This window comes from Oncorhynchus gorbuscha, linkage group LG20 (assembly GCF_021184085.1).
Source record: "Oncorhynchus gorbuscha isolate QuinsamMale2020 ecotype Even-year linkage group LG20, OgorEven_v1.0, whole genome shotgun sequence".
Taxonomy (NCBI): Eukaryota; Metazoa; Chordata; class Actinopteri; order Salmoniformes; family Salmonidae; genus Oncorhynchus; species Oncorhynchus gorbuscha.
The window spans coordinates 2,263,361-2,275,021 of NC_060192.1; the positions used below are offsets into that span (position 1 = coordinate 2,263,361).

The 11,661-nt window shown below is 43.8% G+C and overlaps 1 pseudogene; it reads right to left on the reverse strand.

Annotated features, from left to right (window-relative positions):
- The window catches only part of LOC124006935, a 230,217-nt pseudogene extending 228,013 nt beyond the window's left edge, over positions 1-2,204 (reverse strand).
- Positions 2,205-11,661: the final 9,457 nt, after the last annotated feature.

Below are 11,661 nucleotides of genomic sequence, written 5' to 3' on the forward strand. Positions count from 1 at the left end.
TTTTTTAATGGCTTATTCATTCTACAATGCATTTTCGTGTCATTCCCCACTGGGGAGGTCTTTGTGGAATAGCCAGTCGTGGACGAATGGGGAGGTTGTACTGACCACGTCGAACAATCCATTTAGAATCGTTTGCTCAGGGGTGCCAGAAGGCTGAACACCGCACATTGTCCCTCGCAAAAGCCCAAGAAACGCATTGCACTGCCAATACCTCGCCTATGAGTGGACAAATAGGGAAAAGTCAGGGGGGAATCTGCCCTTTAGTTGAGCGAATTTGTTTTACCACAAGGAGGTATTGTGGTTTTGCCCTCTTTACTCATTTAATTCCTTTATTCATTGCCTTAGCGTTTATTTCAACTTATTGAGGGCACAGATACATTGACAACCATTGTTATTAGATTGCATTTCGGAGAGTGCTGTTCTCACTGACGCCTACACAACAGATCCAGCTGTCTGTTTGCGTTTGTCATGCGCCCTCCGGCTCTCTCCAGCCCTCGCGATTTGTGGTTGAGGGTGATGTGGCGGGGTGCGCGTGGGCAAGTTCAGGACCGTGGAGAGGGCCCGAGCAGCTCCGAATCAACACGAGGCGTTTTACAACCTCAGAGCCCGCGGTCTCCTTTCCAACTCACTGAGCACTCACCTTACCATGGAAACGGACACATCTAAACAGCAACAGTTGAAGCGACACTGCTATAACACACAAATAGGCAATGTGCAAAATGTGCAAACGAGACTATATAGATATAAAAGAGAGCGAAGGGGAATTAGAAACGAACTCCAGCAAGCAAGAGCAGAAAGAACGAAACATCTACAAATTGTAGACGTTAATCTCGCACTTAGACACGGAAAACTAAATATAGCGAGTATGATTGTTGACACGTTGGCAATTGCTGATCACAAGCAAACCTTTTGGGGGGGGGGTGACAAGCCGTCGTTTAGCCTATATGGTACCTATAGACATATTTGAGAGTATCTTTGAACTGTATCCAAACACTATCATTAGAGGAAACGCCTTTATCGTGTCCAACTAGTAGGAACACTACGCGACAGGTGGACGAGGGGTTACACAAGGTTAATGAGCTAATCATCTCCACCAGAATAGGCATCGGCCTACTTCCTATGGAATAATCGACTTTTTGAGTTCACTGACAGGTGCACTTTGAAATGGTGACAAAGGCCATTTATTTATTTGTTTTGGGGGGGGAATCATTTTCAGTCAAATCTTTAAATACAAGGCATGCTCTAGTCCCTTTGTCATGTTTCTGAATAAAACAAATAAGGACAGATATGTTATACAAACATCAATGCAATGTGATGACAGCTGTTTTACCTATGGGGAGTTTGAAAAGGATATGGCCATTCGGTTATTCGCTTAGCATATTTCCTAATGAGATTGTCCTCTCGAAAGATGAACAAGGATCGGTTGACAGTGAAGCAGTTCTGTTTGACTGGGTTAGGGTTGTATATGGCCATTGTCCTGGCTCTCTGAGCCATCGACTGCTTGTACATCCTTTGGCCGCCTGGAGGACCACCTGGTCGGGCGCCCCCTCTGCCTGCGCCCGGCGCACCTCTGCCTCCTCCTCCAGCTCCATAGCGGGTGGGAGGATCTTCTGCGAAGCGAGCCATTCTGGAAACCCACAGATCCGACAATGAAAATCCAAACTGTTGTCAGTGGAAACGGAGGGGAGAACCATCACAACAAACACACTTAGCCAGACCACAGCTTTGCATTTGTGTATGTGGTGAGTTGTGTTTTGAGAAAATACATCTATTTTCTTTGGGTAAATCCTTTCCTTGTTGTCCTTTCCATTCACTCAATACTCAAGAGAAATTCGACAATTAAAAAAACAAAGTTTGCACGAAGCACATCAAGCTACCGAATAAAAAATGATCCAATTAATTCCAATTATCTGATTAATTCCACTTCTTACATCCATATCTGCCGGCAGCGCGTAAATAGATCATGCAGCCACGACAGGAAAAATATCTAAATGAAAAACACGCGCGTCTTGTTTCAGTATTGGCAACATTTTGTCAATGTTGAATCAAACACCAGTTGAAGGACCCGCAGAAAATGTAGTGTTTGTCTCCAAAATGAAAATACAGAAAATCGTTCTGTTTCGTCTGCCAGTGTAAATGATCGATTCAAATAACAAAACAATAAACCAATCCGGGATTGTGTCTTCCCGATTCCCACCTGATAGCTCGCTGTGTAAAATGTAACAAATGCAGTAGGCACTGGTCCTTAACGATCAGCGCATGTGCCCAAAATGAGCCTATCGGCAACTCGACCAGCTCAGGAGCGCTTCTCGGATTGAGCTGGATGGATACGAGTGACAGATAAGATACATGTTCTAATAATGATTTAGCAAGGACGCACCAAGCAATAGCCGTATTGTAATGTATTTCGATTAAACATGACATTAAACACGTATAATACGTTAAGAGGTGGTAAGGCTAACCGCGCTAAACTACTTAAAGTTATAGATATGTTTGTTCTATTATTGGGTTATGTAGATGGCAGTGTTGGGGAAGCTAACGTTACCTTGAAAACATAGCGCACAAAGCTACCAATTACTTTAACACTGGAAGTACAACTGCACCCAAGCTATCCTTCACTTACATCCAACGTACTTCGTGAAAAATGTTCATATGCAAATCTAAAATGGCATACACTACCAATTGAAAGAATAGATTACTCTGGGGTCATACATGAACATAATGTGTAATTTAACCTATCAAACACAAAACGGTGTTTAAAGTGAGAATTAGGCAGGCACGTCTGATACCGAAAAAGAACTAGCACCAAACTACATCAAAATGTAGTTAAATTAGTTGATCTAGATGTAGTTCAAAACTCCTAACACTGGTAGATGGGAGAGAATACTGTTCTAGAGCTTGTACTAAAAATACTCCACATTCTATAGGCAGCTGTTCATCAAATCACATTATCTATCGGGATACTTCGGTATCCAATGGATTTGATTGAAATCATGAGGAGGCACGAGCCAGTGGTTGACCAAGATCACATGCTTTGAGATATTGGTTGCATCATGTACATCTTTTTTTTTTAAGCAAACGAATGCAATGTATTTGAATTTATTCTGGTAAAAAAAAATATATATGTAAAATATATGAAACTATACTGGCTATAGACAAGAGGGCATGCACCTCTGATAGGCTACAGCGCAAATAGTGTCAAAGAGGCTCTGTGTCAATTATGGTAAATGCAGAGTCGTCTGATGCTCACGTCAGAGCAGAGTGCATCTATATATATATTCACTATTTATCACTGACTCACATCAAACTGAATTATGAGCCTCCCCCACCAGCCAGCAAATGAATATATTCCCTGGGAAGTCATCCTGTGTTTCCCAACTAGGGACTGTGGGTGGGATGGCAGTGGCCTGGAGGGTCTTTCTGTGCAGCCATAGTCGGTCTGTCCCCCTGAGCAAAAGACTGTTTGAGCTGCTTGGATGCCCCCTGGTTAAGGAGATTATCTCTCTCTGAGTGGCTTTGCAGTGACTGTGTGCAGGCTTGGTATCACCCTTAAAGACCTCTGGAATTCAGGTTTTCATAGCCTATAAATCTTTTGTGTTTAATTGGCCTGTTATAAGATAACTATAAGGATAATAATTTGGTGGGTGCTTATACTTGTCCAATTTCAATAATGTACAAGTGTGTATTAATACGCATATTTGAATTAGAAATATGTTTTTTGCATATCCCCCTCTCCGTTAGACGCCCTCGGAGAGTGTGGTCATGGCCAGGGTCTGACTTTATCAACAGTGACCCTGGAGAAATTACAGAGCCTTATGAAAGTATTCAGACCCCTTGACTTTTTCCACAAGTTTGCAAATGACTTATGAATAAAAAACAGAAATGTCACATTTACATAAGTATTCAGACCCTTTACTCTGTACTTTGTTGAAGCACATTTGGCAGAGTTTACAGCCTCAAGGCTTCTTGGTTTCTCCCATCCTCTGCAGATCCTCTCAAGCTCTGTCAGGTAGGATGGGGAGTGTCGCTGCAGAGCTATTTTCAGGTCTCTCCGGAGATGTTTGAACAGGTTCAAGTCCGGGCTCTGGCTGGGCCATTCAAGGACATTCAGAGACTTGTCCCGAAGCCACTCTTGAGTTGTCTTGGCTGTGTGCTTAGGGTCGCTTGGCATTCAGGCCAAATAGTTCAATCTTGGTTTCATCAGACCAGAGAATCTTGTTTCTCATGGTCTGAGAGTCCTTTAGGTGCCTTTTGGCAAACTCCAAGTGGGCTGTCATGTACATTTTACTTAGGAGTGGCTTCCATCTGGAAACTCTACCATAAAGGCCTGATTGGTAGAGTGCTGCAGAGATGGTTGTCCATCTGGAAGGTTCTCCCATCTCCACAGAGGAACTCTGGAGCTCTGTCAGAGTGACCATCTGGTTCTTAGTCACCTCCCTGACCAAGACCCTTCTCCCCCAATTGCTCAGTGTGTCCGGGCGGCCAGTTTAGGAAGAGTCTTGGTGGTTCCAAACTTCTTCCATTTAAGAATGATGGAGGTGTTCTTGGGGACCTTCAATGCTGCAGACATTTTTTGGTACCCTTCCCAAGATCTGTGCCTCGACACAATCCTGTCTCGGAGCTCTACGGACAATTCCTTCGACCTCATGGCTTGGTTTTTGCTCTGACATGCACTGTCAACTGTGGGAACTTATATAGACAGGTGTGTGTATTTCCAAATCGTGTCCAATGAATGTATTTTACCACAGGTGTACACCAATCAAGTTGTAGAAACATCTCAAGGATGATCAATGGAAACAAGATGCACCTGAGCTCAATTTCGAGTCTCATACCAAAGGGCCTGAATAAATAAGATATTTCTGTTTTTTATTTTTAATACATTTGCAAACATTTCTAAAAACCTGTTTTTGCTTTGCCATGGGGTATTTGTGTGTAGCTTGATGAGAAAAAAAAGATTTAATCAATTTTTAGAATAAGGCTGCAATGTATCCAAATGTGGAAAGGGGGATACTTTCTGAATGCACTGCAAGTGCCTTGCTCAAGGGCACAGACATAATTCGTCACCTTGTCTGCTCTTAGATTCAAACAAGCGACCTTTCGGGTTAAGGGGCCAACACTAACTGCTAGGCTACCTGCCGCCTGGATATGGCATAAGCTCAATGTTGCAATGAATCAAATAGAACAGACGCTCTTAGGTTGATGGAAAGAAACGTCTAAATATGAATAGCATTGGCAAAATGCCAGTGGGTATTAGTGTGTGTAATAACTCTCGCTACTGTGTATGAGTTGTAGCTCTCTGCACATCAGGAGTTGAGTGAGGTTCTGATCCCTCTGGTGGTTGTATTTGTGTATTGCAACAGCGAAAATGGAATGAGTAACCTTTCCGTGATATTAAAAACAACATATCCCGCGCACGGTGATTTGTCGTTGTTGTTCTTGACAAAACGTTGAAATAGAGGCTACCTTCCCCAGGTCAGACCGAGCCTAGTCTGAGGTGAGCAATACTATCAACGTGACCTCTTAGACTTGGACCATGGCGTGCAATTGAGGGCTACGTGTGTACGAATGATGTTATGCATGCCACAACTCACTCCTGAAGCTGCTCTCTCGTCAAGTTGCAGGACGGCATCCTACTGTTGAGTCGGGCCTACCGTTCATCTGCTGCACTCTCCATGACGGATCGATGTCGATGCTGTCCGTTTCTTTAGAGTTCCCACTTATCACTGCCAGTCGTCGACGAATGCTTTCGGGAGACAAGCTATGTTCCGCGCCTAAAGTCAGCAGCATCCTCCACGTGCCCGAATGTGGCAAGGTGCATGGCTTGTGGGGTTCACAAAGTCAAAGAAAGCATAATGTCACCTTATGGTTTTATGCAAATATAACATTATCATATCTCTCATAGCATAGCTAACTCTAAAATGGCAAAGTATATGATTTTGTTCCTCTCTTTCATTAGATAGGGCCTGTCCTATTCCTAGTTTGAGTCAGTCCCAAGCAAACTCGCCCAAGACCTGCTCATAAAAGGCTATGCTCATCCACTATGCCCACTTGTCTACCACATTCAATTGGATCTATTGCTAGCCTAGTATTGGTCAACTGAGTGGTTCATTGAGAATGCACACAATGTAATAGCTGAATAGCCTACCACTTCCCATCAGAGAAGGCCCAATACAAACCCACATTTTATTCCATGATAAATCATAGAAGGAACCGCAAACAGAGTTGGGAAAAAAAAGTGAATCATTGTGTGACACAAGAGCAAGTGGAGGAGAGCCGTGTTAAGGTGTGAGGAAGGCAGCCAGAAAAGGAGGCAGCACTATAAAACTTCAAGGAAATCTTTGCAACTCAAGAATCCTGATCACCTACCGTAAACCACAGTGGAATGCCTCTCCGCCCATATGAAGAAGTTCCCCTCCTGTCCATGAACGCTCCCTCACTAACCATAGTGTCTGTATCTAAGGCAACAAATATGAAATGGCTACAAAAGCAAGCCAGCTAACTATTGCACATTTTCACTTCTACTGCTTTACAGGGGCTTCTCTACGTGGCACGAGGACTGGGGGCACCAAAAGGTTTTGCCCCCGCGGAAAGCGGAAAGGCTGTTTCCTGTTCTGCTAATTAAGAGCTTTGTTATCAGCCCAAACGTCTTCAGTTTAGATGGAGAAAATGATCCTCTGATTCAATTACCAACTCTGCCTTCTCTCCCTCTTTCTCGGTAATCAGGAAGGGAGCAATCATCGTCTCGTTTCAAGGACCTAAAGGCCTGCTGGTGCACAATCAGAGTCACTTCCTGACATGTTCTCGTTGGTGGGTTTCTTCTGGGGGAAATGTTTAGTTCAAGCATCCGATCCTTTCTAAGTCAGCTAACAAGGCCTATCTCCGAATCTCTGAATACAGGGATACGGGAGAGATAAACAACTGAGTTCCATGGGATCAACCATTCTAATGTGCATTTTTCAGCTCTCAATGTTGCACCACCACCTGTCAGTAAAAAAAGACTGAAGGGTTGCATTCATTATGGGAGAGTGGAGTGTGGGAGGTGTCAGCCATAGTTATGCCACTACACAGCCGCTGAAATATCTCAGCAGCTTGGCCCAGAGCCTGTCAGTCAAACTACCCTGCTGCTCGGTTCATGGAGGGCACGCTGGGTTTGAAGTTGCTTTAGCTAAGCGCTGGTGGTAGGTGAGATAAGGAGTGGGGAAAAACAATTTCTCTCTGGACTCAATAAATCGCCGTAGAAGAACCAGAATGGGGTTATGGGGTTTCCATCCAAATACAGCAATGACATTCACATCAATCGTTCAGGAAACTGTCTACTTCCTCTGATACGGGTAGGAAATCAGTGACAGCTGAGATCTGAAACGAAATGCCGAAGGAGATTCATAGGGAAATGGACGATGTTAAGGCATAAAAAAATGCATAAACAAAAATGTTTACTCAGTCTTCAGCTAGAATAGTCCAGAGGCGCTGGAAGAGCAGCACATGGCCATGCACCCATATTAGGGCATGATTCCAACACCTCCAGCTAAACTAACGCATCCCAAGCTTAAGAGAGGTTAATAGAGTACCACAGTATGAGTCACAACTTCCCATAAAACCTAGCGGTCAAACAGGGAAATGGTTCCAATCAGGGAAATGGTTCCACCAGTTCATTTTTCACATTGGGGATTTTAAGAAACACTTCAAATAAGGGCTGTGTTTCGTGTAGACTCACCCTGGCGTGACGTTTTGATACCCGTGTAAATCTCTCTCCGACAAGGTGACTTTTAGCAATATATTTGCCTGTATTTACCCTTAATTGCAGATGGTCTATTCCAGAAGACTGAAGCCAAGGCAGCACACTGGTCCCACACCTGCCCCATCTGTCGGGTGAGTAGTACTGTTTGGTACGGCATGTGCCTTTAGGTTCCTATCCATATGTAGGCTATTGTACTAGCCTGAGTGGTGGTCTTTGATGTGTACTACTTTGTTTCTTAGTTTATCATGTGTCAACTTTGAATTCAATCGAAGCCACAGATTGTTAACTTCTTGCAGTTTGAGAGTCCCAAGTCTCCAGTGGTCCCAGTACCGGTTTCATGTGCCTAAGTGACCACACAAACTCAGATGGGCCTACAGCTGAGGTAAGAATCGTCCATCATTCACACACAGTAGACCGTGTAAACCACCATGCTGTCAACAAAATGCTGTCCTCAATTCTTAAATTGTATTATGTTTGGCTCAGTGTGTGGAAACGCTGTCATCGTCTGTAATGCGATTCACCACACACGATGACTACGATTTGAATGCCGCAGCTGAGACAGAATGACGTCAACTTCTGACATTTTGTAATTCTCTATCTTATCACTATGAACCCACCCTACCTATACCCATTTTCCCTATACTGATTCCTTTCACTCGTTCTTCTCCTGATTGGATAAACATCGAGTCTCAGTAGCACATTTAAAACTGTTGTGTTTTTGATACGTGTTTTTCACCTGCTGTCGTCCTGCTCATTCTGGTGACTGAATGCAGGGGGAAATGTGCTGCTCGCAGGTAACAGCCTCAACATGGACCTAAATTGACAAGAAGGGTGTTGACATAGCTGCTTTTTTAGCATTGCTTCCCTGTTTTGAGTCTGTTGAGTATTTTATATTAAACCTACCTTACGCATCTCGTTGTTTTCTCTGATCTTCACTTAAAAGTCTGATGTTTATATGTCATGTATAAAAATATGGATGCATTGTTTACTATTTTGATCTCTTTAAAACAATGTAATTGTGGGAGTTCAGGTGTTTTACGTGATTGATGGGTGCATTCTTGTCAATTATATTCATGATTATGGATTGTTTATTTATTTTAATATTTATTATTTATTTTATTTAACTAGGCAAGTGAGACAGCCTGGGAACAGTGGGTTAACTGCCTGTTCAGGGGCAGAACGACAGATTTATACCTCGTCAGCTCGGGGATTTGAACTTGCAACCTTTCGGTTACTAGTCCAACGCTCTAACCACTAGGCTACCCTGCGTTCTGCAATAAGTTCATCTGGCTTTGAATCTGCAACATAACATGTCAACAAGTTGCTTTAATACAGCAGTGCATGCTGACACCATTCATTGAAAATGATTTTACTTCGTTCACATACACTATATATACAAAAGTATGTGGACAACCCTTCAAATCAGTGGATTCGGATATTTTCAGCCACACCCGTTGCTGACAGGTGTATAAAATCGAGCACACCGCCATGCAATCTCCATAGACAAAAATTGGCAATAGAATGGCCTTACTGAAGAGTTCAGTGACTTTCAACATTGTACCGTTATAGGATGCCACCTTTCCAACATGTCAGTTCGTCAAATTTCTGCCCTGCTAGAGCTGCCCCGGTCCATTGTATGTGCTGTTATTGTGAAGTGAAACGTCAAGGAGCAACAACATGAAGTGATAGGCAACATAAGCTCACAAAACGGGACCACAGTCCTCAGTTGCAACACTCACTACCGAGTTCCAAACTACCTCTGGAAGCAACGTCGGGAGATTCATGAAATGGGTTTCCATGGCCGAGCAGCCGCACACAAGATCACCATGCGCAATGTCAAGTGTCAGCTGGAGTGGTGTAATGCTGGCCGCCATTGGACTCTGGAGCTGTGGAAACGCATTCTATGGAGTGATGAATCCCGCTTCACCATCTGGCAGTCCAACGGACGAATCTGAGTTTGGCGGATGCCAGGAGAACGCTACCTGCTCAAATGTATAGTGCCAACTGTAAAGTTTGGCTTTTTTTCCATGGTTTGAGCTAGGCCCCTTAGTTCCCCTGAAGGGAAATCTTAATGCTGCAGTATATAATGACATTCTAGACAAAGGCCCTTTCCTGTTTCAGCATGACAATGCCTCCGTGCACAAAGTGAGATGCATAAAGGATTGTTTGTCGAGATCGTGTGGAAGAACTTGATTAGCCTGCACCGAGCCCAACCTCAGCCCCATCGAACACCGTTGGGATGAATTGGAACGCCGACTGCGAGCCAGGCCTAATCGCCCAACATCAGTGCCTGACCTCACTAATGCTCATGGTTGAATGGAAGCAAGTCCCCGCAGCAATGTTCCAACATCTAGTGGAAAGTCTTCCCAGAAGAGTGGAGGCTGTTATAGCAGCAAAGAGGGAACCAATTCCATATGAATGCCCGTGATTTTGGAATTAAATGTTTGACGAGCAGGTGTCCACATACTTTTGGTCATGTAGTGCAGTTACAGAAATGATGAAGGATGAAATATGGTCCCCCACCGGCTGAAGGAGAAGAGGATCTTGTAAAAAAGATAGTTGTATTTTTATTTATTTCACCTTTATTTAACCAGGTAAGCTAGTGGAGAACAAGTTCTCATTTACAACTGCGACCTGGCCAAAATAAAGCAAAGCAGTGCGACAGAAACAACAACACAGTGTGACATGGAATAAACAAGTGTACAGTCAACACAACAGAAAAAAAGAAAGTCTATACACAGTGTGTGCAAATGGCATGAGAAGGTATGGCAATAAATAGGCCATAGCAGCAAAGTAATTACAATTTAGAAGATTAACATTGGAGTGATAGATGAGCAGATGATGATGAGCAGATGATGGTATGTAAGTAGTGATACTGGTGTGCAAAAGAGCAGCAAAGTAAATAAAAACAATATGGGGATTAGGTAGGTAGATTGGGTGGGCTATTTACAGATGGACTATGTACAGCTGCAGCAATCGGTTAGCTGCTCAGATAGCTGATGTTTAAAGTTATTGAGGGAAATGTAAGTCTCCAGCTTCAGCGATTTTTGCAATTCGTTCCAATCACTAGTAGCAGAGAACTGGGAGGAAAGGTGGCCAAAGGAGGTGTTGGGTTTGGGGATGACCCGTGAGATATACCTGCAGGAGTGCGTGCTACAGGTGGGTGTTGTTATCGTGACCAGTGAGCTGAGATAAGGAGGAGCTTTACTTAGCATAGACTTGTAGATGACCTGGAGCCAGTGGGTCTGGCGACGAATATGTAGCGAGTGCCAGCCGACTAGAGCATACAGGTCACAGTGGTGGGTGGTATAAGGCGGTTTGGTAACAAAATGAATGGCACTGTGATAGACTGCATCCAATTTGTTGAGTAGAGTATTGGAAGCTATTTTGTAGATGACGTCGCCGAAGTCGAGGATCGGTAGGATAGTCAGTTTTACTAGGGTAAGTTTGGCGGCGTGAGTGAAGGAGACTTTGTTGCGAAATACACAGCCGATTCTAGATTTGATTTTGGATTGGAAATGTTTGATGTGAGTCTGGAAGAAGAGTTTACAGTCTAGCCAGACACCTAGGTATTTGTAGTTGTCCACGTATTCTAGGTCAGAACCGTCCAGAGTAGTGATGCTAGTCGGGTGGGCGGGTATGGGCAGTGAACAATTGAAAAGCATGCATTTGGTATTGCTAGTGTTTAAGAGCAGTTGGTGGCCACGTAAGGAGTGTTGTATGGCATTGAAGCTCATTTGGAGGTTAGTTAACAGTGTCCAAAGAAGGGCCATATGTATACAGAATGGTGTTGTCTGTGTAGAGGTGGATCAGGGAATCACCCGCAGCAGGAGCGACATCGTTGATATATACAGAGAAAAGAGTCGGCCCGAGAATTGAACCCTGTGGTACCCCCATAGACTGCCAGAGGTCCGGACAACAGG